Source organism: Aethina tumida, chromosome 5 (assembly GCF_024364675.1).
Source record: "Aethina tumida isolate Nest 87 chromosome 5, icAetTumi1.1, whole genome shotgun sequence".
Classification (NCBI taxonomy): Eukaryota; Metazoa; Arthropoda; class Insecta; order Coleoptera; family Nitidulidae; genus Aethina; species Aethina tumida.
The window spans coordinates 24,492,999-24,520,883 of NC_065439.1; the positions used below are offsets into that span (position 1 = coordinate 24,492,999).

The 27,885-nt window shown below is 33.2% G+C and overlaps 1 protein-coding gene and 16 non-coding genes across 26 annotated transcripts in view; all 17 read right to left on the reverse strand.

Annotated features, from left to right (window-relative positions):
• LOC109597654 (complexin) overlaps positions 1-27,885 on the reverse strand; it is a 326,764-nt gene that overhangs the window by 181,618 nt on the left and 117,261 nt on the right. The gene's annotated exons all lie outside the window — the stretch shown is intronic.
• Trnaa-agc (transfer RNA alanine (anticodon AGC)) lies at positions 11,794-11,866 on the reverse strand. The gene has a single exon. It is a non-coding gene; the product is annotated as a tRNA-Ala (tRNA).
• Trnaa-agc (transfer RNA alanine (anticodon AGC)) lies at positions 12,405-12,477 on the reverse strand. The gene has a single exon. It is a non-coding gene; the product is annotated as a tRNA-Ala (tRNA).
• Positions 12,555-12,627, reverse strand: Trnaa-agc (transfer RNA alanine (anticodon AGC)). Its single transcript has one exon. It is a non-coding gene; the product is annotated as a tRNA-Ala (tRNA).
• Positions 12,706-12,778, reverse strand: Trnaa-agc (transfer RNA alanine (anticodon AGC)). The gene has a single exon. It is a non-coding gene; the product is annotated as a tRNA-Ala (tRNA).
• Trnaa-agc (transfer RNA alanine (anticodon AGC)) lies at positions 13,725-13,797 on the reverse strand. The gene has a single exon. It is a non-coding gene; the product is annotated as a tRNA-Ala (tRNA).
• On the reverse strand, positions 13,875-13,947 carry Trnaa-agc (transfer RNA alanine (anticodon AGC)). The gene has a single exon. It is a non-coding gene; the product is annotated as a tRNA-Ala (tRNA).
• Trnaa-agc (transfer RNA alanine (anticodon AGC)) lies at positions 14,025-14,097 on the reverse strand. Its single transcript has one exon. It is a non-coding gene; the product is annotated as a tRNA-Ala (tRNA).
• Trnaa-agc (transfer RNA alanine (anticodon AGC)) lies at positions 14,176-14,248 on the reverse strand. Its single transcript has one exon. It is a non-coding gene; the product is annotated as a tRNA-Ala (tRNA).
• Positions 14,327-14,399, reverse strand: Trnaa-agc (transfer RNA alanine (anticodon AGC)). Its single transcript has one exon. It is a non-coding gene; the product is annotated as a tRNA-Ala (tRNA).
• Trnaa-agc (transfer RNA alanine (anticodon AGC)) lies at positions 14,478-14,550 on the reverse strand. Its single transcript has one exon. It is a non-coding gene; the product is annotated as a tRNA-Ala (tRNA).
• On the reverse strand, positions 14,628-14,700 carry Trnaa-agc (transfer RNA alanine (anticodon AGC)). The gene has a single exon. It is a non-coding gene; the product is annotated as a tRNA-Ala (tRNA).
• Positions 15,828-15,900, reverse strand: Trnaa-agc (transfer RNA alanine (anticodon AGC)). Its single transcript has one exon. It is a non-coding gene; the product is annotated as a tRNA-Ala (tRNA).
• Trnaa-agc (transfer RNA alanine (anticodon AGC)) lies at positions 15,979-16,051 on the reverse strand. Its single transcript has one exon. It is a non-coding gene; the product is annotated as a tRNA-Ala (tRNA).
• Positions 16,957-17,029, reverse strand: Trnaa-agc (transfer RNA alanine (anticodon AGC)). The gene has a single exon. It is a non-coding gene; the product is annotated as a tRNA-Ala (tRNA).
• On the reverse strand, positions 17,108-17,180 carry Trnaa-agc (transfer RNA alanine (anticodon AGC)). The gene has a single exon. It is a non-coding gene; the product is annotated as a tRNA-Ala (tRNA).
• On the reverse strand, positions 19,712-19,784 carry Trnaa-agc (transfer RNA alanine (anticodon AGC)). Its single transcript has one exon. It is a non-coding gene; the product is annotated as a tRNA-Ala (tRNA).

Sequence of the window (27,885 nt, forward strand, 5' to 3'; positions counted from 1 at the left end):
TTGAAAACACTAATTTTTCCTGATTTTTCTCAAGTAATACATTGAGAAATTTTTTAAAATTAACATAAAACCTCTGAATCAATGTTTCAAGGTTGAAGGCATTAATTTTCCTTGATTTTTCTTAAGTAATTCGTTGAGAAATTTTAAAAATTAATATAAAATATCTCAACTAATGTTTCAAGGTAAAATACATTAATTTTCCCCGATTTTTCAAGTAATTTGTTGAGAAATTTTAAAAATTAACATAAAATCTCTGAATTAATATTTCAAGATTGAATTCATTAATTTTCCCCGATTTTTCTTAAGTAATTTGTTAAGAAATTTTAAAAATTAATATAGAATCATTCAACCAGTATTTAAAAGTATAAGACACTACTTTATCCTGACTTTTTTTAAGTAATACATTGTTTGTAGGTTAAGGATACTAATTTTTCCTGATTTTTCTTAAGTAATTCGTTGAGAAATTTTAAAAATTGGTATGAAATATTTTAACCAATATTTGAATATTGAAGACACTAACTTTTCCTGGTTTTTCTTAAGAAATTGGTTGAGAAATTAAAATAGAAACATTCAACCAGTGTGCCTTAAATACTATAATAGAATAAAATCATCACCAGAATATATCGATCAATTTAAAATAGGCCAGTTATTTTTAGAATTGTTTAATAAAATTGCCAATAAAACAACATTTCCCAGTTCCATCAAAATATAGATCAGTTATTTTTAGAATTTACTGTTTATTACTAATTTAAATTGTAAATCAGCATAAATTTTTAAGTTAGAATTAAATTTTTGTTTGTATTTATATCCAAGAACCCGCATATTAAAAACGTTTCGTAATTTATAATAAGATACACAAAATTCTACGAGATCATGGACCGGTGAAACTCGATAAAATACGATTTAAGCCTCCCTCACGTCACATTTCATCGACCCCCACCGACAGAAATTCCATGTCATGGAGGCATTAAAAGTAGGCTTCGGATATCGGGCCGCCGTTTCCCCTTTCGCCCCGTCCCAAATTATAAATCCAACAGGCCGGATCGTTCCCGTTCGTCGGTCGCTAATTGAATGTCGTGTGCAGATGCAGAGCCCACCAGATGGATGTGTTCGCAATCAATCAGCGGATGAACAATTGATCGGCCGCGGCAACAACCTGCGATGATGGGAGAGTCGTGTTGCGGGAGGGAGAGAAAAGGCAACAGTCAACCCGGCTCCGGTTATCCCGTACCGAATCTAGATAAAAAACCAACAAAAATGGGAACTGCACCCATTTATTCAGTTTACGTTCGGCAAAACTATCCGAACTGGAATATTTAAGTGTTTTGTTATTCATGCAAAAAGCGTTAAATGATGTAGTAGTAATTAAGCGCCAACGTTTTAATTAAATAAATCTAAAGAAAATAGGTTAAAACATCGCTCCCACAAAAGTTTCTTTGACGTTCTAAGCGCTTAATTCAGTTACAGATAAATGCAGGAACAAGTCTTTTAATTTAAGTGAATTTCCGGCAAAGCACTTGATTAATAAATAAAGTTAAGCCCCGTAGGTTTTGATCCTGTTTGTTCAGCGATTTTTCAAACCGAGACGCTCAGGTTGTGAAATTAATTTTCCTTGCAGCGTCCGGTGTTATCTTGTGACACCGCTGAATAAATTTACGGCTACGTCGAATACAAACGACGAGGTACTCAAGTGGGCTCCAGCGACTTCCTGCAACACTTGGTGGTATATTTCGACGAATTCTTATATAATTGCCCCAACTCATTTTTCCTGGTTTCTCTTAAATCGTTCGTCGAGACGTTTTAAAAGAGAGAAACTTCAAATAAATATATACGGAATCTTTTAACTAATGTCTGAAGGTTGTTTCTCTTAAGTAATTCCTCGAAAAATGTAAAAACGAATTTAATTAATTAATTAAACCATTTAATTTTTATCCGCTTATGTTTGCATCAGACATACGATTGAACGAGTGCACTTAACATAATTGAACCCCATTCAACGGCCCATTGCGACTGTATTTTCCCGAAGATTAATCTGGAGGATGCAAACTTGCATTCTAGAAGTCAGCTTTTCTTCTAAACCGCCTCCCTCACGTCGGTCAATAAGGTCGCATTCAAACAAACAAATCTTGAAGCCAAACACTTTATTAAATGCGACGCATTGAAAATTCCAACGAAGCACATGCATTCATCGACCGCACAATCGCATCTTTGAATGGAGACACTCGCTAACAGTGTTAACTCGGAATAGAATCTCTTATATTGACTCGGATGCGATCCTACTCGCTCACATACATATGAAAATCAAATAAACGAAGTCGACCGAGCCCACTTGGCGCAAAGTTTGCATAATGTTTCAAAAGCTCCGCAGACCAAATATCGTGGAAATGTTCGAGTGTTGTCACATGTCGATTAGTGGGATAAATTAATTGTTACGGGTGCTTTAAAGTGGATGTTTCATTGTGGACGACGCTTCGCTCTATCGTTCATTGGGTTTCTAATTTAATTTTTACTGATTCAAAAAAGTTAAAGATACTATCCGTCCCTTAAAGTCCGCATTAAATTGACTCATTTAATTTAAAATTTGGCGCCCAACATTTGATGCTATGACATAGATTCTTCAATCATTTTAAGGTAGGAAAAACAAGATATTATCTGCCCCTCAAGGTGTGCATTAAATTGACACAGAAATATTCATTTAATTATAAAGACTTAATTTTTAATATACAAATACAATTGTCATTCAAAATTTTTTTAAAATTTGGCGGCCAACATTACATTATTTACGTTGATTTCTCAATCGTTTTAGATTAGGAAAAACAAGATATTTTCTGTCGTTCAAAGTGTACATGAAATTAAGAAAAATAAGTGCTCGTTCAATTATAGAGACTTATTTTTTAATATACAAGTACAGTTACCATTCAAAAATTTTTTAAAATTTGGGGCCCAACATTTTATGCTTGACATAGATCCCTCAATCCTTTTAGGTCAAGAAAAGAAAGATATTTTCTGCCCTTCGAGGTGTATATGAAATTGATACAGAAATAATTACTCAATTAATAATAGAGACTTAATTTCTAATATATAAGTACAAATGTCATTCGAAAATTTTTAAAATTTGGCGCCCATCATTTGATGCTTTAAGTAGATTTCTCAATCATTTTAAATTAGGGAAAACAAGATATTTTTTGTCTTTCAAGGTGTACATGAAATTAACAAAAATAATTGCTCGTTTAATTATAGAGACTTATTTTTTAATATAAAAGTACAGTTGCCATTCAAAATTTTTTTAATATTTGGCCCCAACATTTGATGCTTAACATAAATCCCACAATCCTTTTGAGGTTAGAAAAAGAAAGATATTTTCGACCCCTCAAGGTGTATATGAAATTAATACAGAAATAATTACTCAATTAATAATAGAGACTTAATTTTTAATATACAAGTACAAATGCCATTCGAAAATTTTTAAAATTTGGCGCCCAACATTTGTTGCCTTACGTAGATTTCTCACTTTTTTTAGATTAGGAAAAGAAAGGTATTTCCTGCCCTTCAAGGTGTATATTAAATTAGTACAAAAATAATTACTCAATTAATAATAGAGACTTAATTTCTAATATATAAGTCCAAATGTCATTTGAAAATTTTTAAAATTTGGCGCCCAACATTTGATGCTTTACGTAGATTTCTCATTCATTTTAGATTAGGAAAAACAAGATATTTTTTGTCTTTCAAGGTGTACATGAAATTAACAAAAATAATTGCTCGTTTAATTATAGAGACTTATTTTTTAATATAAAAGTACAGTTGCCCCATTCAAAAATTTTTTAAAATTTGGCGCCCAACATTTGATGCTTAATATAGATCCCACAATCCTTTTGAGGTTAGAAAAAGAAAGATATTTTCTACCCCTCAAGGTGTATATGAAATTAATACAAAAATAATTACTCAATTAATAATAGAGACTTAATTTTTAATATACAAGTACAAATGCCATTCGAAAATTTTTAAAATTTGGCGCCCAACATTTGTTGCCTTACGTAGATTTCTCACTTTTTTTAGAATAGGAAAAGAAAGGTATTTCCTGCCCTTCAAGGTGTATATTAAATTAATACAAAAATAATTACTCAATTAATAATAGAAACTTAATTTCTAATATATAAGTACAAATGTCATTTGAAAATTTTTAAAAATTGGCGCCCAACATTTGATGCTTTACGTAGATTTCTCATTCATTTTAGATTAGGAAAAACAAGATATTTTTTGTCTTTCAAGGTGTACATGAAATTAACAAAAATAATTGCTCGTTTAATTATAGAGACTTATTTTTTAATATAAAAGTACAGTTGCCATTCAAAATTTTTTTAAAATTTGGCGCCCAACATTTGATGCTTGACATGGATCCCTCAATCCTTTTTAGGTTAGAAAAAGAAAGATATTTTCTACCCTTCAAGGTGTATATGAAATTAGTACAGAAATAATTACTCATTTAATAATAGAGACTTAATTTCTAATATATAAGTACAAATGTCATTCGAAAATTTTTAAAATTTGGCGCCCAACATTTGTTGCCTTACGTAGATTTCTCACTTTTTTTAGATTAGGAAAAGAAAGGTATTTCCTGCCCTTCAAGGTGTATATTAAATTAATACAAAAATAATTACTCAATTAATAATAGAAACTTAATTTCTAATATATAAGTACAAATGTCATTTGAAAATTTTTAAAATTTGGCGCCCAACATTTGATGCTTTACGTAGATTTCTCAATCATTTTAGATTAGAAAAAACATGATATTTTTTGTCTTTCAAGGTGTACATGAAATTAACAAAAATAATTGCTTGTTTAATTATAGAGACTTATTTTTTAATATAAAAGTACAGTTGCCATTCAAAAATTTTTTAAAATTTGGCGCCCAACATTTGATGCTTGACATAGATCCCTCAATCCTTTTTAGGTTAGAAAAAGAAAGATATTTTCTACCCTTCAAGGTGTATATGAAATTAGTACAGAAATAATTACTCATTTAATAATAGAGACTTAATTTCTAATATATAAGTACAAATGTCATTTGAAAATTTTTAAAATTTGGCACCCAACATTTGATGCTTTACGTAGATTTCTCAATCGTTTTAGATTAGGAAACTTTTTGTCTTTCAAGGTGTACATGAAATTAACAAAAATGATTACTCATTTAGTTATAGAAACTTATTATAAATACAAGTACAGTTGTCATTCAAAATTTTTTTAAAATTCGACGCCCAACATTTGATGCTCAGAACTGTTTAAGGATAGAAAATGGTATAGTAAACGTATACTGGCAAAAATAAAGGTATTTGTTACATTGTAACAACTTTGGCCATTTTCCCCATGACCCCGAGCGTGTGTCGGCACTGGATATTCGGGAGAATGTTTATTTTCTGGAAATTGTGCACAGTCATTCACGGTGAAAGGGTTAGAAACTGTAGTAAATTATCTTAGTCCATTGAATGTTGCGAACGCATGACTGAAGAATTACAAACTCGGCTGAGCAAAATAAAGTGTGGCCCTGAGAGATAACGCGTTGCGTTTTCAAAGCTGCCAGCCACGAAAAACGAACTTTTGCAACTGTTAGCCGACGAAATAACCGAGGGATTTTGGTTCTGTTTATTTTGGTCAATCGATAAACGTGCGAACGGACACTATGATCAGCGTTAAAATTTATGGTCGGTCGTTGATTTTTTTCAATTAACTGGGGAAAATTCGGCCGCACGAACTGATGGTTGAACATACAAAACTTCCAGACAACATCTTTCCTAAAAACTTAATAAAACCGAGTTTTAAGTCGCCTTTGTTGTTTTTTGTCTTGTGCCAATGTCGTTAAAGAAGTAAGTTCCGTCTTTAAAAGATTTTCTTTATATTTCTTTTGAAAAGGTGCGCCATCATCGTCTTAGACGGATCCCCGTAAAGCACAAAGGAGGTTTAACACGTTTCCAACTTCTTAAAACGAGTACATAAAAGTGAGAATGGAAAGAATCAAGATAAAAGCTGAAATAAAGTGAGGTTAACTTTCTGCCCTGATTGGGTCAGTGGAAATCCCACTAAATTATCATTTAAACGGTTTCTTATTATGCCATCAGCATCATTTAAACCATATCGAACACCTCAAAGTATCTGCACATAACAATATTAAATTTAGCAAATTTTAATAATAATTGATAATTATTAATAAGCAAAGCAAATATAAAAGAAATACCATACCAGTTTATGTTGATAATCAAAAAATGGATTATTAAATTGCAGTGTTTTGAATGCTTTTGCCTCAGTATTTAATTAATATTTGAACCGTATGAATTTAAATCATTTAAATTTACATTGGGCAATTAAATTAAAGTAAATAATAAAACAATTTGAAAGCAAATGTGTGCGTATGCAGTAATCCTCTTCAACTGAATTTCGAATTAAAAAAAAATCGGCATACGATTAAAATGAAAAACAGTAGACGAAACAGCTCTTTTGGCATACTAAAAATAAGAGCAGAAAAAAAGAGTTCTCGCATGAAATCCATTGTGTTTGATGAGATTGTTTCGTAGTAATGGCGTCCCGCAGCCGAAAACTAGACCCGACTTGACAATTCCGACGGTCGTGTCCTGAATATTTCAGCAGGGCTCTTTGATCTCGCACACGGTCGTGATTGATGCGATAAATATTGCAAGTGTCATGCATTTTTTTCGCTAGTTTTTAATCTGGAGGGATTAAATAAATCAAGTCTGATAAGCAAATTTTGTGTAATGTTTATTGAAGAAAAAATAGTGTTGTTAAAGTAGAAGTTATGACACACACGGTTTAAAAAGTTCAACATAATTTACTAGATAAAAATTGTTAATTAGGAAAATTTAAAAAAATATCTAGAAAATAATATATAAAAAAAATAAATCATTAAAATTTGAAACTAAAAATTATTATTGTACAATTGTAAAATAAATATAAAAAAATTCAGCTATTAATACTAAAAATTTTAATTTTCAAATTAAAGATAATTAATATTTCAAAAATAAATAACGAAATAATTTCATCAAATCAAATATTTTTTAAATTAAATTTCAATCAATTATTGCGTTTTATATAAAAAAGCAAATTACGATAAATTTTTAATAAAAAAATACATATACAGAAAGAAAAAAATCTTTTAAAAACTATAAAAATATGTGAAAATCTTAATACGAATATTAATTTTAAAAATTCAATTTTTCAAATTAATTTTTATTTAAATTATGTAATATTTCATTAAAAATAAAAAAATAATGTTTTAATACTAATAAAAAAAAATTAAACCATTTTTGTTTTGTTACTAATTGAAAATGAAAAATAATTAATTTTTTAAAAATAAAACTTAAATAATCAATTAAATTAAAATAAATTAAATTTTATAACAAAAAATAAACACAAAAAAAAATATTTTTAATTATAAAAATATGCAAAAATTAAATTTTCAAATTATATTTTATATATATATTAAAAAACTATTAAATCATTTTTGTTTTGTAACAAATTGAAAATTAAAACTAACTGGTATTTTAAAAATAAAATAATTTCATCAATTCAAATAACTTTTATTAGACTAAAATTAAATTATTATACAAAAAATCAACATCATTCAAAAATATTATCAAAAATCAATGAATTTTATTAATAATTTAAAATAAATCATTAAAATTAAAAAAAAAAACAAAAAATGAAATTGTTGATTTAATTTAAAATAAGATAAAAATAAAAAAAACGAAATAATTTCATCAAATCCAATATTTTGTAAATTAAATTTCAATCAACTAGTTTTATAATAAGTTTTATATTAAAAAGTAAATTACAATAAATTTTTAATAATAAAAAATATATACACAATCTGACAAAAAACTATAAAAATGTGTAAAGACTTTAATATGAATATTAATTTTAAAAATTCAAATTTTAAAATTAATTTTTATATAAATTATAGTAATATTTCATTAAAAAATAATGTTTTAATAGAATAAATTAAAAAAAACTTAAACCATTTTTGTTTTGTTACTAAATGGAAATGAAAAATTATTAATATTCTAAAAATAAATAAAAATTAAATAATTTTATCAATTCGAAAAATTATTATTAAATTGAAACATTTATTTATTATTAAATTTTATAACAAAAAAAATATTTTTAATTATAAAAATATACAAAATTAAAATTTTCAAATTATATTTTATATATATATATATATATATATATATATATATATATATATATATATATATAAATCAATTTATAAAAAACTCAAATCATTTTTGTTTTGTAAATGTAAATGAAAATTAAAACTAATTAATATTTTAAAAATAAAATAATAAAAATATTATTTTGTTTAAAAATCTGCTTAATCAATAAAATTATGAAAAGAACCAAAAAATGATTGATTTAATTTAAAATAAGATGAAAATAAAATAACAAAGTAATTTCATACAAATATTTTTAAACTAAATTTCAATCAATTACTAAGTTTTATATAAAAAAGTAAATTACAATAAATTTTTAATAATAAAAAAATATATACACAAAAAGAAAAAATCTGACAAAAAACTATAAAAATGTGTAAAAACTTCAATATGAATATTAATTTTAAAAATTCAATTTTTCAAATTAATTTTTATATAAAGTATGTAATATTTGTTTTGTGTTGTTTTAATACAAACAAATTAAGAAAAAAAACTTCAACCATTTTTGTTTCGTTACTAATTGAAAATAAAAAAACAATTAATATTTTAAAAATAAATAAAACTTAAATAATTTCATCAATTCGATAAATTAAATTATTATACAAAAAATCAGCATCAATCAAAAATATTATCAAAAATCAATAAATTTTATTAATAATATAAAATAATTTTGTTTAAAAATCTGCTTAATCATTAAAATTATAAAAAAAAAACAAAAAATGAAATTGTTGATTTAATTTAAAATAAGATGAAAATAGAAAGGTTTATGAACTTCACATTAATCACAAGTCAGCATTTCCTCATAGAATAAATAAGTAGGTAACTTGAGATTTTGTTAAGATATCGGCTCTCCATAATCTCGAAAGCCTCGCAATTCGAGGAACGTGGCGCAGTATCGTCTTGACAATTGAAAGAAACGCGGAATGCGGCGGCGAATATAACTTTAATAAAAGATCGTCAATTTGCAACGGATCCGCCCTCAAAGAAAATTTGTTTAAACCGCCGCGTTGCCGGGTGTATACATTTTTGTGCTCAAGATATGCAAAACATTGCTCGAGGCGAAAAACACCTTGGTGTGCAATAAAATCCATTCGTTCGTGCATGATGGTTTTACTCGCCATTATTTCGCCGTGTTATTGTGCTTGCAAATTTGATAAGAAATTTTATGTATTTACTACCGCGGTTGCTTTCACGTGAACGCAAATGGATTTGTTCGGTGGAGATGACGCCGTGTGGCGATGAATTTTTCTCGGGTAATACGATAAATAACTCCTTCGCCAGATATTGAACGGGCTGGTGACTGAACGATGATTAATATCGAGTCGAAGCAGACTAATGACGTGAAAATACGCTGACAACAGTTATTACACGCGACGCTGGCTCCAACTTACAGGCATGGCAACGATAAGTTGTTCAGACACGAGAAATCATTAAGGCGAAGACTAAAAAAATAATAATTTATGATCTGAATTATTTATCGGGTCTATAAAAATTACGGCCAGGGCATATGAAATATGAAACAGATTACGGTGACGTATTGCAAGTATAATTTTGAGTTTCGACAAAGTTGTGATGTAGTTAAGCCCACGCAAGCTTAACAGACATGTTGTGGGAATTATCGATGAATAAATAAGGGTGCAAGTTATAGGCTTCTTTATGCACATCAATAAAACTTCAATTCAACAGTCATCGAATAAGATTAAACGCACTGATTTAATATTTCTTGTTTCAGTTAAAATTTCAGGTCATAAAAATTCAGTTGTGCACTCAAATAGATAAAGTACGTTGAAATATTTTATGTTTTGTGCATTTTCACGTCAAACAGAATACAGAAAGTAGTGGATTTAGCCGATTTGTCTGTCAAAGCTGATTTCAATTTTTACATTGGAAGTACAGTGGTGGCCAGAAAAATGGCGCAAATTTTAAAATTAAACACTTCGTAGGCAATTTATTTTAAAATGCATACAATAAATATATAAAACATATATTAAAATATTAACAATTATTTTTAAGTTTTGTATAAATTATAAAATAAATACACAGAAGGTGTCATTTCTTAACCCTCACTGTACTTGTTATCGATAATCAGCTGAAAATTTAAGATGCCTGAAACTCATATCCAATTTATAAAACTTTTAATTTAATTAATTATAATATACAAGCAAGTATTTATAATTCTAACTAAATACCAAGAATTTTAATACAAGTTACATGTAGAGGTAACCCCCGAGAGCCACAAAAGTTTTATTAACTCGGTGAAAATTGTGTCGTGTTAAATTTACAACAATAAAGACACAACTAATTGTGTACAAATGAATTGCAAATTTCTCGCATTAAATGCAATAATACGTGGTGGCTATTAAATGTCAGGCTATTAAATTAACAAACGTTAATGAACTATTAGCTAGACATTTATCTTCTGTATGCGGTTTGTGTGATTATTAACAAATACAAATGCACAAGTTTACCATTCCGTAAGGCAAAAATTCTTTGATGGATAACGCAATAATTTATAATGATTACTACAACATTATTATCAAGAATTGTTCTGTATATTATTAATGTACAATTATGTTTTCAGTAAACATTAACCAGGACACAAATAAATTGCATGTTGCAAAGCCAACAGTGAAATAAATTGTTCGGTAAACAGAATTGGCTATAAAAAGATATCAGTTGAAATAACCGTAACAGTAACAATTTAGTTTGGAATTAATGGGCAATAGCTGTAGAAGGAAGGCAGTATAGTGGATTATAATGCCATTTAATAAATGTTATACGTCAATAATTCGATAAATATTATTGCAATATACTATTGCCACCATAAAATAGTTTTGCTTTATTACTAATAAATTACCAGTTTACTTCGTAAGTCTCCTACATATTGGCCAATTCTATTATACATATGTTAAAAAAGAATAACAAAAATGTTTTCAATTATCAGGCACAGCTTTATTGATTTTTTAAGCCGATGTGCACAAAAATTGCCATTCCGTTAACAGCCAAAAATTTTATTACGGCATATTTTAATCGTAACAGCAAATTGCCGTACGGCATTTAACGTAATTTGTTTTGCTCGTCGATGGTATTTTACGAAGCAATCCGAATGTCGAAAAGCAGGAGCAAAAAGCGATTATTCAATTCGGAATTAACACAACCGGGTTCCAAACAGTGGCGCGTCCCAAACAAAACAAGACAAACAACAGCAGAAAATGATTTGATAACGGATCCGGCGGCGTGTCACAGCCATTCGTTTTGTTGCCGGTTAAGATAACGTATCTCCGCCGCTCCATATTCAAAGGAATCATTTGCATGCTGCCTCTGGTCCGTGCATGTTTCCTAAAAAATCTTTGTTCTTGATAGCTGCGAAACATGTTTAATTTACAACAACAGTCGGACTGATGTTTGATATTATGAAAGGAATTGTGAAAATGTCTTGCTGATGTTTGGGATGGCACTGGGATAAAATGGTTTACTGACTTAAATTAATTAAAAATAATTAGTGTTGTTAAACTGTTGCTACAAAAGCCTAGTTAGTTAATGAAAATATTCAATAGTTAATAAAATTAGTTGGAGGCGCCGGGTATCGATCCCGGTACCTCTCGCATGCTAAGCGAGCGCTCTACCATCTGAGCTACGCCCCCTAATGACAAATATTTTAGTAGATCCAAAAAGCTGTCAAAATGCAATCTCAATTTAAAACTGAATAACTTTGCACTAATTTTGAATATAAAATACTAAGGTACCAAGCTAAGGTATATAAAATCAAGATAGAATTTTGGTATCTTTAATGAAATTTCATATAAAATGATTTGGTTGGACACTACAGGTACCTCCTCCGGTCTTCTACCTGTGATATACCCCCCCCCCAAACCAAAGTAACATTTTATCAAAATCTGGACAGTATTTTGGGTTCTTTAACAAAATATCCAATAAAATGATTCGGTTGGAGGTCTCAGGTAATATTTGGTAAGCTAAGCGAACGATTTAATACCTGTGAGACGTCCCCCATATTAAGGTACCATTTCATCAAAACCTAGGCAGAACAATAAAATGATTCTGTTGGAGTTCTCAGGTACATTCTACCATCTGAGCTACACCCCCCATACTAAGGTACCATTTCATGAAATTCTGGACGGAACTTTGGGTTTTTTAATAAAATATCCAATAAAAGATTTCGGCTGGAGGCGCCGGGTATCGATCCCGGTACCTCTCGCATGCTAAGCGAGCGCTCTACCATCTGAGCTACGCCCCCCATACTAAGGTACCATTTTACCAAATTCTGGACAGAACTTTGGGTTCCTTCATAAAATATACCATAAAAGAATTGGGTGGAGGCGCCGGGTATCGATCCCGGTACCTCTCGCATGCTAAGCGAGCGCTCTACCATCTGAGCTACGCCCCCCATACTGAGGTACCATTTCATGAAATTTTGGACCGAACTTTGGGTTCTTTAATAAAATATCCAATAAAAGATTTGGGCTGGAGGCGCCGGGTATCGATCCCGGTACCTCTCGCATGCTAAGCGAGCGCTCTACCATCTGAGCTACGCCCCCCAATACTTTAAAAAAAGAAGGTAAAAAACTCGGTCGAAATGTGATCTAGATTTCAAACTGGTTCATTTAATTCTATAGCATTCCTTCAATGTCAGCGATTTCATCAATGTGTTTGTGTTAGCTTATTAAAATTCCGGCCACACCCACAGTTTCTTATTACAGTTACATATTGTTATGTGATTAATTTATTATTTTCATTTTTAAACAAATATCTATTATTTTAAAAGAGAAAGTCGATAATGTAAATATTATTTCAGTTGTGATTAGTCGTACGAGTAATACTTCACACCAGTATTGAATAGAACCTGCTAAAGTACCATTACATAAACTCTGGACAAAATTTTGAGATCTTTAATACAATATCCAATTAAATGATTCGGTTTGAGGTCCCAGGTACTTTTGATAAGTTAAGCGAGCAATCTACTACCTATGCTACGCTCCCTATATTAAGGTACCATTTCATCAAAGCCTGGATCGAACTTTGGGATCTTTAATAAAAAATATCCAATAAATTGATTCGATTGGAGTCCCTATGTACCTTTGGTAAGTTAAGCGATCTACTACCTGGGACACGCCCCCTATTAAGGTACCATTTCATAACTAAACTTTGGATTTTTTTATAAAACTATCCATTACTATCCAATAAAAAGGTTTGGTTGGAGGTTTCAGGTACATTTGGCAAGTTAAGCGAGCACTCTACCATCTGAGCTACGCCCCCCATACTAAGGTACCATTTCACCAAATTCTGGGCAGAGCTTTGGGTTCTTTAATAAAATATCCAATAAAAGATTTCGGCTGGAGGCGCCGGGTATCGATCCCGGTACCTCTCGCATGCTAAGCGGGCGCTCTACCATCTGAGCTACGCCCCCCATACTAAGGTACCATTTCACCAAATTCTGGGCAGAGCTTTGGGTTCCTTCATAAAGTATACCATAAAAGAATTTGGTGGAGGCGCCGGGTATCGATCCCGGTACCTCTCGCATGCTAAGCGAGCGCTCTACCATCTGAGCTACGCCCCCCATACTAAGGTACCATTTCATCAAATTCTGGACAGAACTTTGGGTTCCTTCATAAAGTATACCATAAAAGAATTTGGTGGAGGCGCCGGGTATCGATCCCGGTACCTCTCGCATGCTAAGCGAGCGCTCTACCATCTGAGCTACGCCCCCCATACTAAGGTACCATTTCATCAAATTCTGGACAGAACTTTGGGTTCCTACATAAAGTATACCATAAAAGAATTTGGTGGAGGCGCCGGGTATCGATCCCGGTACCTCTCGCATGCTAAGCGAGCGCTCTACCATCTGAGCTACGCCCCCCATACTAAGGTACCATTTCATGAAATTCTGGACCGAACTTTGGGTTCTTTAATAAAATATCCAATAAAGGGATTCAGTTGGAGGCGCCGGGTATCGATCCCGGTACCTCTCGCATGCTAAGCGAGCGCTCTACCATCTGAGCTACGCCCCCCTTATTAAGGTACAATTTCATCAAATTCTGGACAGAACTTTGGGTTCTTTAATAAAATATCCAATAAAAGGATTCAGTTGGAGGCGCCGGGTATCGATCCCGGTACCTCTCGCATGCTAAGCGAGCGCTCTACCATCTGAGCTACGCCCCCCATACTAAGGTACCATTTCACCAAATTCTGGGCAGAGCTTTGGGTTCTTTAATAAAATATCCAATAAAAGATTTCGGCTGGAGGCGCCGGGTATCGATCCCGGTACCTCTCGCATGCTAAGCGAGCGCTCTACCATCTGAGCTACGCCCCCCATACTAAGGTACCATTTCATCAAATTCTGGACAGAACTTTGGGTTCCTTCATAAAGTATACCATAAAAGAATTTGGTGGAGGCGCCGGGTATCGATCCCGGTACCTCTCGCATGCTAAGCGAGCGCTCTACCATCTGAGCTACGCCCCCCGATACTTAAAAAAAGAGAAGGTAAAAAAATCGGTCGAAATGTGATCTAGATTTTAAACTGGTTCGTTCATTCATACAGCATTATTTCAATGTCAGCACTTTCATTAATGTGTTTGTGTAGCTCATTAAAATTCCGACCACGCCCACAGTTTCTTTAATTTATCACGTAATAATTTGTATTTTTTATCTTACTAAATACTTAAATCTAAGTGATTAACTTATCATTTTCATTTTTTAAACTAATATCCATTGTTTTAAAACAAAAAGTCGATAATGCAAAATATTAATTCAGTTGTCATTAGTTGCACAAGTAATACTTTACACCAGATAATGAATAGAACCTACTAGTACAATTGTATAAACTCAGGACAGATCTTTGAGATCTTTAAATAAATATTCAATTAAATAATTCGGTTAGAGGCCCCAAGTTCCTTTGATAAGTTAAGTGAGCGATCTACTACCTGCTCTACGCCCCATATATTAAAGGATTATTTCATCAAAACCTGGACAGAACATTGGCATCTTTAATAAAAAATATCCAATAACATGAGTCGGTTGGAGGTCTCAGGTACCTTTGGCAAGTTAAACGGGTGGTTTATTAGTTATGCTAAACCTTCACACTGAAGTGCCATTGTATAAAATCTGGACAGTACTTTGGAATCTTTAATGAAATGTCCAATAAAATGATTCAATTGGTCCCCGGTACCTTTAGCAAGTTAAATGAGTGATTTTCTACTTGTGCTACGCCTCCATGTTAAGGTCCAACTTCATGAAATACTGGCCAGAACTTTGGGTATATTCAATAAAATATACAATATAAGAATTTGGTGGGGGCGCCGGGTTTCGACCGGTACCCCTCACATGCTAAGCGAGCGCCATACCATCTGAGCTACGCCCCCATTATTAAGGTACCATTTCATCAAATTCTGGACAGAACTTTGGGTTCCTTCATAAAATATACCATAAAAGAATTTGGTGGAGGCGCCGGGTATCGATCCCGGTACCTCTCGCATGCTAAGCGAGCGCTCTACTATCTGAGCTACGCCCCCCATACTAAGGTACCATTTCACCAAATTCTGGACAGAGCTTTGGGTTCCTTAATAAAATATCCAATAAAAGGAATCAGTTGGAGGCGCCGGGTATCGATCCCGGTACCTCTCGCATGCTAAGCGAGCGCTCTACCATCTGAGCTACGCCCCCCATACTAAGGTACCATTTCACTAAATTCTGGACAGAACTTTGGGATCCTTCATAAAATATCCAATAAAAGATTTCGGCTGGAGGCGCCGGGTATCGATCCCGGTACCTCTCGCATGCTAAGCGAGCGCTCTACCATCTGAGCTACGCCCCCCGATACTTAAAAAAAAGAAGGTGAAAAAATCGGTCGAAATGTGATCTAGATTTTAAACTGGTTTATTTACTTAGGTAGCATTCATTCAACGTCAGCGCTTTCATTAATGTGTTTGTGTAGCTCATTAAAATTCCGCCAACACCCACAGTTTTTTTCAATTTATCACGTAATAATTTGTATTTTTTTGCTTACTAAATACTTATTGTTAAGTGATTAATGTATTCTTTTCATTTTTAAAACAAATATCTATTGTTTTAAAACAAAAAAAATCGATAATGCAAATGCTAATTCAGTTGTAATTATTTGTATAAGTAACACTTCACACTAGTATTGAATAGAACCTACTAAAATACCATTGTATAAACTCTGGATAGAACTTTGAGATCTTTAACACAATATCCAGTAAAACGATACGGTTGGACGCTACAGGTACCTTTGGCGAATTAAGTGGGCAGCTTACTACCTGTGCTACGCCCCTCATATTAAGGTACCATTTCATCAAAACCTGGACAGCACAGGGACCTTTAAAAAATATCCAATAAAATGATTCGGTTGAAGGCCTCAGGTACATTTGATTACTTACGGGAACGATGTACTACCTGTGCTGTGACCACTATATTAAGGTACCATCTCCATTTCATCAAAATCCAATAAAATGTTTTGGCTGAAGGCCTCTTCATACTAAGGTACCCTTCCATCAAATTCTGAACACAACATTGGGTTCCTTCATAAAATATCCAATAAAAGATATTGGCTGGAGGCGCCGGGTATTGATCCCGGTACCTCTCGCATGCTAAGCGAGCGCTCTACCATCTGAGCTACGCCCCCATTATTAAGGTACCATTTCATCAAATTCTGGACAGAACTTTGGGTTCCTTCATAAAATATACCATAAAAGAATTTGGTGGAGGCGCCGGGTATCGATCCCGGTACCTCTCGCATGCTAAGCGAGCGCTCTACCATCTGAGCTACGCCCCCCATACAAAGGTACCATTTCATCAAATTCTGAACAGAACTTTGGGTTCCTTAATAAAATATCCAATAAAAGATTTCGGCTGGAGGCGCCGGGTATCGATCCCGGTACCTCTCGCATGCTAAGCGAGCGCTCTACCATCTGAGCTACGCCCCCCATACTAAGGTACCATTTCATGAAATTCTGGACCGAACTTTGGGTTCTTTAATAAAATATCCAATAAAGGGATTCAGTTGGAGGCGCCGGGTATCGATCCCGGTACCTCTCGCATGCTAAGCGAGCTAAAACTAAACTAAAACTAAAATATATTTTATTTGTCTTTTTGTTAAAATACACATCATTGGCTCGTACAGCTCGAGACTCCTGTGGGCACTATATATAGTAGGCTCCGTTCTTGTGGGGGTGGGTTACCGAATGGAGTCCGGGGTTGTCCACCTTCTTGGGGATTGGCACGGCCAATTGCCGGTGTCGTGGCATCTCCGAGCGTCAGCAACGATGTTGAAAGCAAAATGGGTCCAAGACCCCCCTCACATGGTCGTTGCATTTCTGGGGGCATTTTGTCTCAATATGATTTAGATAATGAAACCTGTAGATGAAATTAGCGGAAACTGTTGCTGGATGGCCAGCTTTGCAATTTAGTGCGCTCGGGAAAAACTTTTTTGCTAAGCGAGCGCTCTACCATCTGAGCTACGCCCCCCATACAAAGGTACCATTTCATCAAATTCTGGACAGAACTTTGGGTTCCTTAATAAAATATCCAATAAAAGATTTCGGCTGGAGGCGCCGGGTATCGATCCCGGTACCTCTCGCATGCTAAGCGAACTAAAAAAACTAAACTAAAATATATTTTATTTGTCTTTTTATTAAAATACACATCATTGGCTCGTACAGCTCGAGACTCCTGTGGGCACTATATATAGTAGGCTCCGTTCTTGTGGGGGTGGGTTACCGAATGGAGTCCGGGGTTGTCCACCTTCTTGGAGATTGGCACGGCCAATTGCCGGTGTCGTGGCATCTCCGAGCGTCAGCAACGATGTTGAAAGCAAAATGGGTCCAAGACCCCCCTCACATGGTCGTTGCATTTCTGGGGGCATTTTGTCTCAATATGATTTAGATAATGGAACCTGTAGATGAAATTAGCGGAAACTGTTGCTGGATGGCCAGCTTTGCAATTTAGTGCGCTCGGGAAAAACTTAGTCAAAAAACCCGTTGAAGCATTTTTGGGGGAGGTTTCGCGTTGTTCGGATAATGTTTTATGGTTTAGTGGGCGTCTTTACGTTTTGCGTTTTAAGTGGAAAGTTTTGAGTGCGCGGCAGACATTATGGTGGGAGTTTGTGAAAAATTGGAAGTTTATGGTAGAGGGGTTTGTGTCTGTGATTAGGGTCAATGTTGTGGATTCTGACGTCAGCCATGTGTTTTGTGAGTATCGAGTGGTGTATTTGTTTTTCGTAGAATTTATTAGCCTCTTGGATGATGTAATCCTGTACATATGGCACTCCAGTTGTGTCGTGTATGTGTCGGGTTCTGCTTCTCTGGGGTGCGCTGATTGCCATTCTCAGTATTTTGTTTTGCAGTCGTTGTAGTATGTTAATGGCGGTTATTGAGGCTCCACACCAGATGGGGCATGCGTATGTCATGATGGGTCGGAGGATTGTGGTGTATAAGTTAATTTTGTTATCTCTACTCATGGGGCTGTTTGCAGAGATTAGGGGATATAGTGGCTTGATTGCACCAAATATCTTTGGTCTAATTTTGTCTATATGAGGTCTAAAGGTCAGCCGATTGTCCAGATAGGTGCCTAAGTATTTCACGACTTTTTTGCATGGAATGATGGTTCCGTCTATAGTGGGTGGAGATACTATCCTTGTGTTAGTGTATTTTTTTTGTAAAGTTGATCAATTCTGTTTTTTCAGGATTTATTTTAATTTTCCATCTCTCAAAAAACGCAGTGAGCATGCCCAGATGGATTTTAATCTGTTGGGTGGCGACCTGTGAGCTAAAGGACGAGCTGTAGATGGCAGTGTCATCAGCGTATAGTGCCAAGTTAGTGTGGGAAAACTTAGGGATGTCGGAGGTATAGAAGTTGTAGAGTTTTGGTGCGAGCACCGTTCCCTGTGGTACTCCTGCCGAAGTGTTTCGTGTTTCGGATAATTCCCCGCTGATTTTTACCTGGAAGGTCCTTCCTCGCAGATACGAGTCGATTAGTTTGACCAGACATTTAGGCAGTTTTAGCTGGTCCAGTTTATACACTAGTCCATCCAACCATACGGTATCGAAGGCTTTCTGCATATCTAAAAAGAGTGCAACTGTGTTTCTCCCGAAGTTCCAGTGCTTCTTAGTGTGTTCAGCAATTCGCGCCACCTGCAGGACTGTGCCATGTTTGGGGCGGAATCCGAACTGCTCGTGTGGTGTTATGTGTAGGTGTGAGTCGGCTGTTTCCAGGCGTCGCAGTATAACTCTTTCGGCTACCTTGGAAATAGAGCTTAGTAGCGATATTGGCCTGTATGAGTTGGGGTTATGTGGCGGTTTACCGGGCTTTAGTACGGGGATAACCACAGCGTGTTTCCATTGGTGCTAAGCGAGCGCTCTACCATCTGGGCTACGCCCCCCATACTAAGGTACCATTTCATCAAATTCTGGACAGAACTTTGGGTTCCTTAATAAAATATCCAATAAAAGATTTCGGCTGGAGGCGCCGGGTATCGATCCCGGTACCTCTCGCATGCTAAGCGAGCGCTCTACCATCTGAGCTACGCCCCCCGACATTTAGAAAAAAAGAAGGTAAAAAAATCGGTCGAAATGTGATCTAGATTTTAAACTGGTTCATTTACTTAGGTAGCATTCATTCAACGTCAGCGCTTTCATCAAAGTGTTTATGGGGGTCATTAAAATTCCGACCACGCCCGCAGATATCTCAATTGACCATACCTAACAGAATTTGTATATTTTTCTCGCCAAACATTTACTGTTTAGTGATTAATTTATCTCATTTATTATTAAAACAATAATGTGAATATTATTGCTGTTGTGATTAGCTGTACAAAGTATGTTATTCAACAATCCACTAATATTAAATCGAATGTCGCATTAAATTGTACAAAACACCTAATGTAACAATCTCATTTGAGTAAAACGAACAGTTTTAGGAACAAAGTATCGAATAACTGTGCGATTGTATCGGTGTAAAGTGACAATTTCCAGGTAGCGTTTCCAGTTGCCGTGTCTGGTTTTAGTGCGTGCATCAGCTTTGATTAGAACAATAACCGACGTTCTATGGTCGGGCAAGGCACTAATTCTACGACATATTAGGCACATTCAGACCATGATACGGACATGAGTAATAGTGTTACCGAATGCCTGGCATAAACTCGACATAAAGGTGCCAGGAGCTTAATGATATTAGCAATGTTGGTCTTGCTAATTGTCGACTGTTTAGATAACCACGTATCACTATTATATTATCTTATAATTCTTAAAAATTTTTATTTTATTGATATAACGAATTAAATATTTACATTACTTGTTCAAAATATTTTTCTTGTGCCACTAATGCTCACAAAAGCAACAAACAAACTTGACAAAGAAGCGAACGTGCCCAGAAATCAAAATTAAAACCGTGCAACGAAGAATCCGAAGGAAAATTAGGTACGTCGCGCAAAGAAAGGCGCCCCAAAGATTTATGCGTTAATAAAGTGACTCGCCGCGTAGGTCCCTCAAATTGCCTAAAGAGGATTGACAAAATTAAAACAGAGGATCTGGTCGGAAATCCAGGGTCCCGAGTCCGCTAACCGTGGCCCCGGGGAAATCGGAATAATGTCGCCTGTCAACGTCTGATCCGAAGCCTCCGGCGAACGACAACAGATCTTCAACGTTCCTAATTGATGTCCTTTGGCGTAAGGAAATATGCCCTGTTTTGTCGTTTTAATTATAATATTCGAGTTGGAGGAGTCCTGAAATATCTCCCGCACATTTATGATGATAAATCAAGATGTTTATACATCGCAGGTGCTCATCTGTGGAAGCACGTTAACGTCTTTTGATGGTCGGTATTAATTCCGTCCTATTCATTCACGCTAACCCACAGTTTTACATATTCCATCAGCAAATAAAACATCAAAATAGAGCCGAGGGTTGGTGCGGCAGTGATTCGGTTCGAGGGGAAGTTGCTGTTTGACTTGGCCGCCTTATAGAGTTAGTAAGATGGCGCGTGACGATACACCGGCCTCCATTGTTGACACACAACGTCTTATACAGTCAAATTTATGGGCCCCAGACGATCTGCATTGAAATTAGGTAATTGTAGCCCGAGGCCGACTCAATTTACTTATGTGTGTCATAGAAACAACGTTTTCTGGCAACTGACTATTCCCTCAAGTATGCTAATTCCGTATCAGGGTGCAGAAGGGGTCATAAATTAGGTAGGTGGAAATGGTTATTTGTTCCATCACGTAGCGACCGTGGAAATTAAACGTTTCGAAACCGGTACAAATATAAACGGACGTAGATCGTTTCGCCGACAAAATACAAATATTCTAATTGAACCCTAATAACGCACCTGAATGGGGATGTAGTCCTTTTTGCCGTTCGTGGTTTACATGTTGTTGGGGTTAATGAATTTTGAATTCGTTCAAGGCATTTAATAAAGTGTTATGTTTGGTTAAATTTTAATATTTAATCTATTGTGTTACAGTAAACTGACTAAATTCGGGGTGGATATACGTATTTTAATTTCTAACGTTTCCCGTTTACACAGATATTATTTAATTTTTATTTTAATGGACACATATGTACACAAAAAAAGAATTCGTGTTGCACAGAATGAAATTAAATTTTAAATCTCCCTAATAATTTTCACGAAAGAGAATTAGTTTTTGCCTGTTCAACGAGCCGGAAGGCATTTGTAAGCCCATAAAACTGGTGGTATGGCGCAATTTTTTAACGATTACAGTACACAGCAAACGAAAGTTTAAAAAGAACAAAGAGATCCAATTAAAATGTCACTTTTTGACCCTGAATATAGCTGATGCACCTTCCAAACTTTTCAAATTTGTGACTGGTTTATGCATGACCCTCGATAAATTATTTTTAACACTTCTAAGACTGGTGAACATAATTTAGAAACATGATAAAAACAGTCTAAATAATTCAGTTTAAATGTCTGAAGAAAGTGAAGTGATTTTCATATAATAAAAAGTCAAGTACAATGCAGCCTAGACTTTCTCTTTCATTTGGCCCACACTGTAAAATCCAATGAAAATGCTGATGCACCTTCCAAACTTTTCAAATTTGTGACTGGTTTATGCATGATCCTCGATAAATTATTTTTAACACTTCTAAGACTGGTGGACATAATTTAGAAACATGATAAAAACATGTTGACTCTAAATAATTCAGTTTAAATATCTGAAGAAAGTGAAGTGATTTTCATATAATAAAAAATCAAGTTCAATGCAGCCTAGACTTTCTCTTTCATTTGGCCCACACTGTAAAATCCAATGAATTAAGGTCTGATGACCTTGAAGATCAATTTATAGGAACGTCATTCCCTTGATTAAATTATTCATTTAGAAAATTTGATGACATTGCCCAAAATGGAGATGAGTATCATCATGAACATGATCATTTCTTCTGTCCAGAGGTGTAACTTCGAGGAAGTCTTGTCTCTATAAATGGAAGATACATTCTTCCAGTCAAATTACAAAGAAGAAAAGTATAGTTTAGTAATTTATTTCCTAATGTCGCAGCCTAAACATTTATTTTAAATTACTTGCTTTAGTGTTCATCAGCCCAAACATGTTCGTTGAGTAAATTAAAAATAGAATTTCTTGTGGAAGTCGCCAAATTATTTCTTCCTCTTCTTTATTAGACGTGATCCAACTTCTCCCATATTTTGACAATGTATTTTAGAAACACCTTGTATATTTATTATCACTCAAACATAAGACAATACTTTTAAATGAATTGGGCATCCTTCAGAAAAATGGAATTCACCCCAGACACTCAACCATCCAATGAAAATCCATTAAAACGATTTCGTCACAAAGTAGCATTAAGTCAATTTAAAATGAATTGTTTCGGAAGCACGAATTCAAATCATACTTCTTATTGCACACCTTTTTTAACCACCATAAAAGAAAATTACATTTTTAACAGCCGACATTCCAGCATTCCACGATTTTGAACCGATTAACAATTCGCACACGACAACAATAAAAACGAGCCAACAATCCAATTAAAAACTTTTTTCCGGCGCGAAGGCCTGATACGGCAATTTGTGACTGGATTATGCATGCATGCATGCGTCCCGCATACAAGTGGGACCTTGTTAGGCCGTGATACCGGAGGATGCGAAATTATTTGTGGACACGTCAACCAATAAACTAGTTAGTCGTGTTATTTGCAACATAAACGGGAATAATCTTGGACAATGCCGGCACCGTTTGTAGCCCACAAGCGACACGCTGAAAGCATACTAGTACCGAGATTGTAAGCGACTACAATTAACACCGGTGTATGCTCAAAAGGGTCCACTTAATTACTATATTTAAATACCTAATATCGTAAAAATTATGATGAAATAGGTCGACAAAAAGATACATTTTAAAGTGTGCCTGTCATGTTTGTAGTAAGGGAGATACAAACGAAAATTTCATGAATAACTTATGTCATAACGTTATCAAGTGCTGCAACAGACGCAAGCACTCAAAATCGATGGCAAAATGGAAATGCACTACTGCAAACTAAATTTATATATTATTGAATAGGCTCCATCACTTTATGAGTTCTTAAATATACAGCGTGACCTATTTGAAAGCGGGACAGCCTCCTAAATTTTGTATTTTTTGTACGATTTTAACAAACTATTTTCAGCACAAAAATATGTACTTCTAGTTAAGTGTCATGTCATTCAGTGGTGTTGTCATATTTTCTATAAAAATATTGCTAATATGATTTTTTCAACTTTCAAACCTAAAAAGTTACCCTGTAGGTTTTGGTTTTGGACCAAAAAACATGAGATTTTGTTCTTGTTTGTTTCATGCTTTACAATTGAAATAAAAGGTTGTTAAAACCGGACAAAAATTCAAATTTATTGGAGGCCTCCTACTTTCAAATGGGTCACACTGTATGTATATGTAAAAATATTTAACAGTTTAATAAATTTTATTTAATTATTATATTTTTAATTATGTATGTATATGTAAAAGAGATTCGAAGCATATTATGATCAGAAATGGACATCATAAAATGATCAGGAACCAAATTTAATTTGGTCCTGCTTTAAAATAGGTAACGCTGTATGTATATGTAAAATGTTTAAAAGTTTAGTAAATTTTATTTAAATACTATAATTTTAATTTTGTATGTAAATGTAGAAGATATTTAAAGCAAATTAAAACCAAATATAGACTTAATAAAATAATCTGGAAAAAAAATTAATTTGGTCCTGCTTTAAAATAGGTCACACTGTATGTATATGTAAAAATGTTTAACAGTTTAGTAAATTTTAGTTAATTATTAGATTTTTAATTAAGTATGTAAATGTAAAAGAGATTCGAAGCATATTATGATCAGAAATGGACTGCATAAAATGATATGGAACCAAATTTAATTTGGTCCTGCTTTAAAATAGGTCACGATATATGTATATGTAAAATATTTAATAGTTTAGTAAATTTTATTTAATTACTATAATTTTAATTTTGTATGTAAATGTAGAAGAGATTCAAAGCAAATTATAACCAAATATGGACTTAATAAAATAATCTGGAACCAAATTTAATTTGGTCCTGCTTTAAAATAGGTCACACTGTATGTATATATACAAATATTTAACAGTTTTATAAATTTTATTAAATAATTATATTTCTAATTATGTATGTAAATCTAAAAAGAGATTCGAAGCATATTATGATCAGAAGTGGACTTCATAAAATGATCAGGAACCAAATTTAATTTGGTCCTGCTCTAAAATAGGTCACGCTGTATGTATATGTAAAATGTTTAACAGTTTAGTAAATTTTATATAATTATTATATTTTTAATTATGTGTGTAAATCTAAAAAGAGATTCGAAGCAAATTATGATTAGAAATGGACTTCGTAAAATAATCTGTAACCAAATTTAATTTGGTCCTGCTTTAAAATAGGTCACACTGTATGTATATGTAAAAATGTTTAACAGTTTAGTAAATTTTATTTAATTATTATATTTTTAATTAAGTAAGTGAATGCTGAAGAGATTTGAAGCAAATTATTATCAGATATGGACTTCATAAAATGATCTGGAACTAAGTTGAATTTGGCCCTGTTTTTAAATAGGTCACACTGTATGTGTATATAAAAATATTAAACAATTTAGTAAATTTTATTTAACTATTATATTTTTTATTATGTATGTAAATGTAGAAGTGATTCGAAGCAAATTATGATCAGTTATGGAGTTCATAAAATGATCTGGAACCAAATTTAATTTGTATGTATATGAAAAAATGTTTGTGGCAGTGTCGCTTCAATAAATTTAGATAAATATTTTATAATAACTTATAATTAGAAATTAATTTTGCATAGATATTTTTAAACCTAAAAGGGTGATCAATAATGCTTCGTTTTCTAAAATAAAATTGTTCTCCCATTTAGAATTAATAGCGATTCCTTCATTACAACTTTCAAGCTTCAACATCATCGAAACTTCCGCCTCGTTCATTATATTTTAAAATAAATTGAGGTTTTTTTCTAAACTTTACGAACAAACAAAATATAATCCTCGCTGATAAATTGTCAGTCATCCTCCATCTACAGTGTACTTTCGGATGTAAAGAATCTTAAATGTTAAGAGGATTATTGTTTATTCTCCGCAAATATTTGATTATAAACTTACATTTAATACACAACTGACATTTTTTATTTCATTACTTTGAATGATAAACAAAATACAATTAATACAGGCCGTTAATATATAAACGCGATTAATTCAATGTGATAAGCGCCGATTTTAACGGCCATCAATTTTCGACGTGTTGCAAAATTTTCACCTGCAAAATTAAATGAAACATTCATTATAAATTACACGGGCCGGCACAATTTTGTGCCGGCTGCTACGTATTAGATCTCGTCGCGGGCACAGCCTAAATTTTAATTAATTTACAGTTTATACGAAACAATGCGGACCATCCGAGCCTGATTTATTTCAATCTTATAATTTGATTTCGGCATGCAGCTGGCATCTTTCTGGAACCGGGTCAATTTATTGTTCATGAAGTTTCGGGGGTGGTGCAGTTTGTTAGGTTTTGATTGTCTTGCTCTTTTATGATGTCGTCTACTGCTAAAATTAATTTGCGCCTCGGTATCTAAATAATGAAATAATCGCTAGGTGCATAAAATATTTGATGCCATTCAAAATTTAATTGGGAGTTTATTTGTTGACATAAATAATTTATTAGTAATAAAAATTATTACGAAACAAACGTGGTAGTAAATTCAGGAAAATTTTTTGATTTTGTGTAATGTAAAATGTCATAATCGTATTTTAATAACTGATAAAGTTTCCAGCTTATTTGTTTACATTTCTATTTCGAAAAACATCATTTCACCATCTACATCTATTTTAAGCATTCTTATTTTTGATTCAAGACCAATTGCTTCTAAAAGATTGAAGTTTAATTATTTTCGATATTAAAATCATTATAACATCTACCAATAAATTTTAGAAACAATAATTAATGATAATTTTATCAGTGTAATTAACTACACACTTGAGTATTCTTGTATTTTGTGTTAAGACCAAATATCTTTCCAAAGAAATTAGCTAGAGACTGAAGTTTAATTATTTTACATATTTAAATTATTATATTAATATGTCTAACAATAAATTTTGGAAACACCAGTCCAACACCCTTAATTCCTCTCACAAAAATTAACAATAATTTCTGTAGAGTAGATACACATTTAAACATTCTTATCTTTTAATTCAAGACCATTTCCTTCTGAAAGATTGAAGTTTAATTATTTTCTAGACTTATCTCCTTATAACGACTACCAATAAATTTTAGAAACAAGAATTAATGATAATTTTAGCAGTGTAACTAACTACACACTTAAGTATTCTTTTATTTTGTGTTAAGACCAAATATCTTTCCAAAGAAATTAGCTAGAAACTGAAGTTTAATTATTTTACATATTTAAATTATTATATTAATATATCTACCAATAAATTTTAGAAACACCAGTCCAACACCCTTAATTCCCTCCACAAAAATTAACAATAGTTTCTGTAGAGTAGATACACATTTAAACATTCTTATCTTTTAATTCAAGACCATTTCCTTCTGAAAGACTGAAGTTTAATTGTTTTCTACATTTAAATCCTTATAACATCTACCAATAAATTTTAGAAACAAGAATCAATGACAATTTCAGGAGTGTAACTAACTACACACTTGGGTATTCTTGTATTTTATTTTAAGACCAAATATCTTTCTAAAGAAATTAGCTAGAGACTGAAGTTTAATTATTTTACATATTTAAATTAGTATATTAATATATCTACCAATAAATTTTAGAAACACCAATCGAATAACCTTCAACACATTTCACAAAATTTAACGATAATTTCAATAGTGTACACTCTTAAGTCTTCTTATCTTTTGATTCAAGACCAAAAAATCTTGACTCTCAAAATCTAAGATTTCCTGGCACCAAGATCGTTTCCTCTTACAATGCCATCGGATTGCGGTTCAAATATTTGACAATTCGTGCAATAAAACATTCGTAAAGCTGTTTTAAATGTCTACCCGAAGAAATACTCCCGTTCGTCCCGTCGTTGGGGAAATAGCCAGACTCGCTGTCCCACTTGAGCGCCGAAA